The sequence below is a fragment of the Globicephala melas genome, chromosome 7 (assembly GCF_963455315.2).
Source record: "Globicephala melas chromosome 7, mGloMel1.2, whole genome shotgun sequence".
In the NCBI taxonomy this organism is placed as follows: Eukaryota; Metazoa; Chordata; class Mammalia; order Artiodactyla; family Delphinidae; genus Globicephala; species Globicephala melas.
In genome coordinates, this window is record NC_083320.1 from 62,675,606 (window position 1) to 62,684,071 (window position 8,466).

An 8,466-nucleotide genomic window follows, 5' to 3' on the forward strand; every position below is an offset into this window, starting at 1 on the left:
TCTTCAGTCTTCCCCTCTGCATTCATCAAGGTCACAAGCCACACGTCATACTGAGGATAACATATGATTATGTGTTTCTTTTTTTTTAATTTAATTTTTATTTTATATTGGCCTATAGTTGATTTACAGTGAAAAGAGGTTGGATGTATATGAAAGGTCTGAAAAGCCTGGGAAAGGAAGGCCAGCTCTGGACAGCATTGCCTCGTGCTGCTGGTGGCCCTAACCACGGCCATCGCAAGGTGGGGATAAAAAAAAAAAAAAAAATCACCTGGGTGTGTCAACTCCTGAATTTTACCAGCCTTGCTGAGGGCTTTTAGTGACACCAATTCTGTGCCTCTTCCTGGAAGTGAATTCAGAGCATTTCGTGTGAAAATCAATCAAGCTTCTGCATTCACTTTGTGTCCATGATATTCTGGAATAAGTGATAGGAGACAAAATAAACAGGTCTCTAGAAACTATTCGACGTCATTGAGTTATCTTAGCTAACAATATCACCAGTCATAGAATGCTGTCCCCACCTTACGCAGACCAGAGAGGAAGGGCTCAGATTTCTGTTCCTCTGATAATTAGTGTCCCCTAATGACAGTCATTTGCCAAGAGCACAGTTTCCCAGCCAATTACTTTCATCGCGGGAGCTGGGTCACGCGCCTGCTGCTAATCTCCGAAGCTCAGCTGCACCTTCTATGAAATAGAGAGGTGGGCTGTGAGGCCAGTGTGAAAACATATGTAAAGAGTGTATGCAGCGCTTCCGGGAAGATGGCGGAAGAGTAAGAAACGGAGATCACCTTCCTCCCCACAGATACACCAGAAATACATCTACACGTGGAACAACTCCTACAGAACACCTACTGAACGCTGGCAGAAGACCTCAGACCTCCCAAAAGGCAAGAAACCCCCCCACGTACCTGGGTAGAGCAAAACAGAAAAGAATAAACAGAGACAAAAGGATAGGGACGGGACCTGCACCAGTGGGAGGGAGCCGTGAAGGAGGAAAGTTTTCCACACAATAGGAAGCCGCTTCGCGGGCGGAGACTGCGGGTGGTGGAGGTGGGGAGCCTCGGAGCCGCGGAGGAGAGCACAGCAACTGGGGTGCGGAGGGCAAAGCGGAGAGATTTCCGCACAGAGGATCAGGGCCGACCGGCACTCACCAGCCCGAGCGGCTCGTCTGCTCACCCGCCGGGGCGGGCGGGGCTGCGAGCTGAGGCTCGTGCTTCGGTCGGAGCGTAGGGAGAGGGCTGGGGTTGGCCTTGTGAACACAGCCTGAGGGGGCTAGTGCACCACGGCTAGCCGGGAGAGAGTCCGGGGAAAAGTCTGGACCTGCCGAAGAGGCAGGAGACTTTTTCTTCCCTCTTTGTTTCCTGGTGCGTGAGGAGAGGGGATTAAGAGCGCTGGTTAAAGGAGCTCCAGAGACGGGCGCGAGCTGCGGCTAAAAGCGCGGACCCCAGAGACGGGCGTGAGACGCTAAGGCTGCTGCTGCCGCCACCAAGAAGCCTGTGTGCCAGCACAGGCCACTCTCCACACCCCCCTTCCGGGGAGCCTGTGCAGCCCGCCACTGCCAGGGTCCCGGGATCCAGGGACAACTCACCCAGGAGAACGCATGGCGCGTCTCAGGCTGGTGCAACGTCCTGCCGGCCTCTGCCGCCGCAGGCTCGCCCCGCACTCCGTGCCCCTCCCTCCCCCCGGCCTGAGTGAGCCAGAGCCCGTGAATCAGCGGCTCCTTTAACCCCGTCCTGTCTGAGCGAAGAACAGACGCCCTCCTGCGACCTACACGCAGAAGCGGGGCCAAATCCAAAGCTGAGCCCCTGGGAGCTGTGAGAACGAAGAAGAGAAAGGGAAATCTCTCCCAGCAGCCTCAGAAACAGCGGATTAAATCTCCGCAATCAACTTGATGTACCTGCATCTGTGGAATACCTGAATAGACAAGGAATCATCCCAAATTGAGGAGGTGGACTTTGAGAACAAGATTTATGTTGTATACCTTTGCTTCCACCATTTGTCCTAGGGTTCTATCCATCCGTTTTTTTGTTTTTTTTCTTAATAATTATTTTTTTATTTTAATAACTTAATTATATTTTATCTTACTTTATTTTACTTTACTTTATCGTCTTTCTTTTTTTCCTTCCTTCCTTCCTTCCTCCTTCCCTCCCTCCTTTCTTTCTTTCTTTCTTTCCTTCTTTCTTTCTTTCTTTCTTTCTACTTCTACTAATTCTTTCTTTCTACTTTTTCTCCCTTTTATTGTGAGCCGTGTGGATGAAAGGCTCTTGGTGCTGCAGCCAGGAGTCAGTGCTGTTCCTCTGAGGTGGGAGAGCCAACTTCAGTACACTGGTCCACAAGAGACCTCCCAGCTCCACGTAATATCAAATGGCGAAAATCTCCCAGAGATCTCCATCTCAACACCAGCACCCAGCTTCACTCAACGACCAGCAAGCTACAGTGCTGGACACTTTATGCCAAACAACTAGCAAGACAGGAACACAACCCCACCCATTAGCAGAGAGGCTGCCTAAAATCATAATAAGTCCACAGACACCCCAAAACACACCACCAGACGTGGACCTGCCCACCAGAAAGACAAGATCCAGCCTCATCCACCAGAACACAGGCACTAGTCCCCTCCACCAGGAAGCGTACACAACCCACTGAACCAACCTTAGCCACTGGGGACAGACACCAAAAACAACAGGAACTACTAGCCTGCAGCCTCAAAAAGGAGACCCCAAACACAGTAAGATGAGCAAAATGAGAAGACAGAAAAACACACAGCAGATGAAGGAGCAAGATAAAAACTCACCAGACCTAACAAATGAAGAGGAAATAGGCAGTCTACCTGAAAAAGAATTCAGAGTAATGAAAGTAAAGATGATCCAAAATCTTGGAAATAGAATGGACAAAATGCAAGAAACATTTAACAAGGACCTAGAAGAACTAAAGATGAAACAAACAACAATGAACAACACAATAAATGAAAGTAAAAATACTCTAGACGGGATCAGTAGCAGAATAACTGAGGCAGAAGAACGGATAAGTGACCTGGAAGATAAAATAGTGGAAATAACTACTGCAGAGCAGAATAAAGAAAAAAGAATGAAAAGAACTGAGGACAGTCTCAGAGACGTCTGGGACAACATTAAATGCACCAACATTCGAATTATAGGGGTTCCAGAAGAAGAAGAGAAAAAGAAAGGGGCTGAGAAAATATTTGAAGAGATTATAGTTGAAAACTTCCCTAATATGGGAAAGGAAATAGTTAATCAAGTCCAGGAAGCACAGAAAGTCCCATACAGGATAAATCCAAGGAGAAATATGCCAAGACACATATTAATCAAACTGTCAAAAATTAAATACAAAGAAAACATATTAAAAGCAGCAAGGGGAAAACAACAAATAACACACAAGGGAATCCTCATAAGGTTAACAGCTGATCTTTCAGCAGAAACTCTGCAAGCCAGAAGGGACTGGCAGGACATATTTAAAGTGATGAAAGGGGAAAACCTGCCACCAAGATTACTCTACCCAGCAAGATCTCATTCAGATTTGATGGAGAAATTAAAACCTTTACAGACAAGCAAAAGCTAAGAGAGTGCAACACCACCAAACCAGCTTTACAACAACTGCTAAAGGAACTTCTCTAGGCAAGAAACACAAGAGAAGAAAAAGACCTACAATAACGAACCCAAAACAATCAAGAAAATGGGAATAGGAACATACATATCGATAATTACCTTAAATGTAAATGGACTAAATGCTCCCACCAAAAGACACAGATTGGCTGAATGGATACAAAAACAAGATCCATATATTTGCTGTCTACAAGAGACTCACTTCAGACCTGGAGACACATACAGACTGAAAGTAAGCAGATGGAAAAAGATATTTCATGCAAATGGAAACCAAAAGAAAGCTGGAGTAGCAATTCTCATAGCAGACAAAATAGACTTTAAATAAAGACTATTACAAGAGACAAGGACACTACATAATGATCAAGGGGTCGATCCAAGAAGATATAACAATTGTAAATATTTATTCACCCAACATAGGAGCACCTCAATACATAAGACAAATACTAACAGCCATAAAAGGGGAAATCAACAGTAACACATTCATAGTAGGGGATTTTAACACCCCACTTTCACCAATGGACAGATCATCCAAAATGAAAATAAATAAGGAAACACAAGCTTTAAGTGATACATTAAACAAGATGGACTTAATTGGTATTTATAGGACATTCCATCCAAAAGCAATAGAATACACATTTTTCTCAAGTGCTCGTGGAACATTCTCCAGGATAGATCATATCTTGGGTCACAAGTCAAGCCTTGGTAAATTTAAGAACATTGAAATTGTTTCAAGTATCTTTTCCGACCACAACGCTATGAGACTAGTTATCAATTACAGGAAAAGATCTGTAAAAAATACAAACACATGGAGGCTAAACAATACACTACTTTATAACGAAGTGATCACTGAAGAAATCAAAAAGGAAATAAAAAAATACCTAGAAACAAATGACAATGGAGACACGACAACCCAAAATGTATGGGATGCAGCAAAAGCAGTTCTAAGAGGGAAGTTTATAGCAATACAATCCTACCTTAAGAAACAGGAAACATCTCGAATAAACAATCTAACCTTGCACCTAAAGCAATTAGAGAAAGAAGAACAAAAAAACCCCAAAGTTAGCAGAAGGAAGGAAATCATAAAAATCAGATCAGAAATAAATGAAAAAGAAATGAAGGAAATGATAACAAAGATCAATAAAACTAAAAGCTGGTTCTTTGAGAAGATAAACAAAATTGATAAACCATTAGCCAGACTCATCAAGAAAAAAAGGGAGAAGACTCAAATGAATAGAATTAGAAATGAAAAAGGAGAAGTAACAACTGACACTGCAGAAATACAAAGGATCGTGAGAGATTACTACAAGCAACTCTATGCCAATAAAATGGACAATCTAGAAGAAATGGACAAATTCTTAGAAATGCACAACCTGCCAATACTGAATCAGGAAGAAATAGAAAATATGAACAGACAAATCACAAGCACTGAAATTGAAACTGTGATTAAAATTCTTCCAACAAACAAAAGCCCAGGACCAGATGGCTTCACAGGTGAATTCTATCAAACATTTAGAGAAGAGCTAACACCTATTCTTCTCAAACTCTTCCAAAATATAGCAGAGGGAGGAACACTCCCAAACTCATTCTACAAGGCCACCATCACCCTGATACCAAAACCAGACAAAGAAGCCACAAAAAAAGAAAACTACAGGCCAATATCACTGATGAACATAGATGCAAAGATCCTCAACAAAATACCAGCAAACAGAATCCAACAGCACATTAAAAGGATCATACACCATGATCAAGTGGGGTTTATTCCAGGAATGCAAGGATTCTTCAATATACACAAAACAATCAATGTGATAAACCATATTAACAAATTGAAGGAGAAAAACCATATAATCATCTCAATAGATGCAGAGAAAGCTTTCAACAAAATTCAACACCCATTTATGATAAAAACCCTGCAGAAAGTAGGCATACAGGGAACTTTCCTCAACATAATAAAAGCCATATATGACAAACCCACAGCTAACATTGTCCTCAATGGTGAAAAACTGAAACCATTCCCACTAAGATCAGGAACAAAACAAGGTTGCCCACTCTCACCACTCTTATTCAACAGTTTTGGAAGTTTTAGCCACAGCAATCAGAGAAGAAGAAACAAAAGGAATCCAAATCGGAAAAGAAGAAGTAAAGCTGTCACTGTTTGCAGATGACATGATACTATACATAGAGAATCCTAAAGATGCTACTAGAAAACTACTAGAGCTAATCAATGAATTTGGTAAAGTAGCAGGATACAAAATTAATGCACAGAAATCTCTTGATTCCTATACACTAATGATGAAAAATCTGAAAGTGAAATCTAGAAATCACTCCCATTTACCACTGCAACAAAAAGAATAAAATATCTAGGAATAAACCTACGTAAGGAGACAAAAGACCTGTATAAAGAAAATTATAAGACACTGATGAAAGAAATTAAAGATGATACAAATAGATGGAGAGATATACCATGTTCTTGGCTTGGAAGAATCAACATTGTGAAAATGACTCTACTACCCAGAGCAATCTACAGATTCGATGCAATCCCTAACAAACTACCAGTGGCAGTTTTTACAGAACTAGAACAAAAAATTTCACAATTTATATGGAAACACAAAACACCCCGAATAGCCAAAGCAATCTTGAGAACAAAAAACGGAGCTGGAGAAATCAGGCTTCCTGACCTCAGACTATACTACAAAGCTACAGTAATCAAGACAGTATGGTACTGGCACAAAAATAGAAAGATAATGGAACAGGTTAGAAAGCCCAGAGATAAACCCACACACATATGGTCACCTTATCTTTGATAAAGGAGGCAGGAATGTACAGTGGAGAAAGGACAGCCTCTTCAATAAGTGGTGCTGGGAAAACTGGACAGGTACATTTAAAAGTATGAGATCAGATCACTCCCTAACACCATACACAAAAATAAGCTCAAAATGGATTAAAGACCTAAATGTAAGGCCAGAAACTGTCAAACTCTTAGAGGAAAACATAGGCAGAACACTCTATGACATAAATCACAGTGAGATCCTTTTTGACCCACCTCCTAGAGTAATGGAAATAAAAACAAAAATAAGCAAATGGGATCTAATGAAACTTAAAAGCTTTTGCACAGCAAAGGAAACCATAAACAAGACAAAAAGACAACCCTCAGAATAGCAGAAAATATTGGCAAATGAAGCAACTGACAAAGGATTAATCTCCAAAATTTATAAGCAGCTCATGCAGCTCAATAACAAAAAAACAAACAATCCAGTCCAAAAATGGGCAGAAGACCTAAATAGACATTTCCCCAAAGAAGATATACAGACTGCCAACAAACACATGAAAGAATGCTCAACTTCATTAATCATTAGAGAAATACAAATCAAAACTACAAAGATATCATGTCACACAAGTCAGAATGGCCATCATCAAAAAATCTAGAAACAATAAATGCTGGAGAGGGTGTGGAGAAAAGGGAACTCTCTTGCACTGTTGGTGGGAATGTAAATTGATACAGCCACTATGGAGAACAGTATGGAGGTTCCTTAAGAAACTAAAAATAGAACTATCATATGACCCAGCAATCCCACTACTGGGCATATACGCATATACCCTGAGAAAACGATAATTCAAAAAGAGTCATGTACCAAAATGTTCATTGCAGCTGTATCTACAATAGCCCAGAGATGAAAACAACCTAAGTGTCCATCGACAGATGAATGGATAAAGAATATGTGGCACATATATACAGTGGAATATTACTCAGCCATAAAAAGAAATGAAATTGAGCTATTTGTAATGAGGTGGATAGACCTAGAGTCTGTCATACTGAGTGAAGTAAGTCAGAAAGAGAAAGACAAAGACTGTATGCTAACATATATATGGAATTTAAGGGGAAAAAAAGTCATGAAGAACCTAAGGGTAAGACAGGAATAAAGACACAGACCTACTAGAGAATGGACTTGAGGATATGGGGAGGGGGAAGGGTGAGCTGTGACAGGGCGAGAGAGTGGCATGGACATATATACACTGCGAAACGTAAGGTAGATAACTAGTGGGAAGCAGCTGCATAGCACAGGGAGATCAGCTCTGTGCTTTGTGACCGCCTGGAGGGGTGGGATAGGGAGGGTGGGAGGGAGGGAGACGCGAGAAGGAAGAGATATGGGGATATATGTATATGTATAACTGATTCACTTTGTTATAAAGCAGAAGCTGACACACCATTGTAAAGCAATTATACTCCAATAAAGATGTAAAAAAAAAAAAAAAAAGTGTATGCAGCCCACTGCCCGGCACAAAGTAAGCTCTGAATCTGCAGTAGCCATGATTATGATCATTTATTAAGTGGAAGAGAAAGGAAGAGGTTTTTTTTAAAAAGGGAGATGTATTTTTTAAAAGCTCCTTGGTGATTTTAACATGACGCGAGGGTTAGAACTAATCTAAATAGAAGTGGCTAATCTTCTTTAATTTTCTTTTTTTTTTAAATGAAGGATGTTATGGGGGTGGTCAAGATTTTCTCCTGGCCTTTGGAAGAATGCACAGATCTTGTCTGTAATGAGGCTGGAGTGAAGATGATAAAACGTAGGGTCTCATTTTATTGTCACTTAAGGGTAATGAGAAGGCAATAAAGACCCCTGATGTGAAAGATGGGAAACCTGAGGCTGAGAAAGGGAAAATGCATATTCAGGTCACAGCATGGGGAACAGACTCACATTTCCTGTTCCAACAATCCAGGGGTAGGACCCTGCACAAAATTCCCAGTGTCCCTCACCCAGCCCTTCGCTGAATTAAAGAAAAGGTTGATGGAGGAATTTGTTCTTCTATCCCTTTCCATGGTTTCAGACACCAAGGGACTTTGATTATG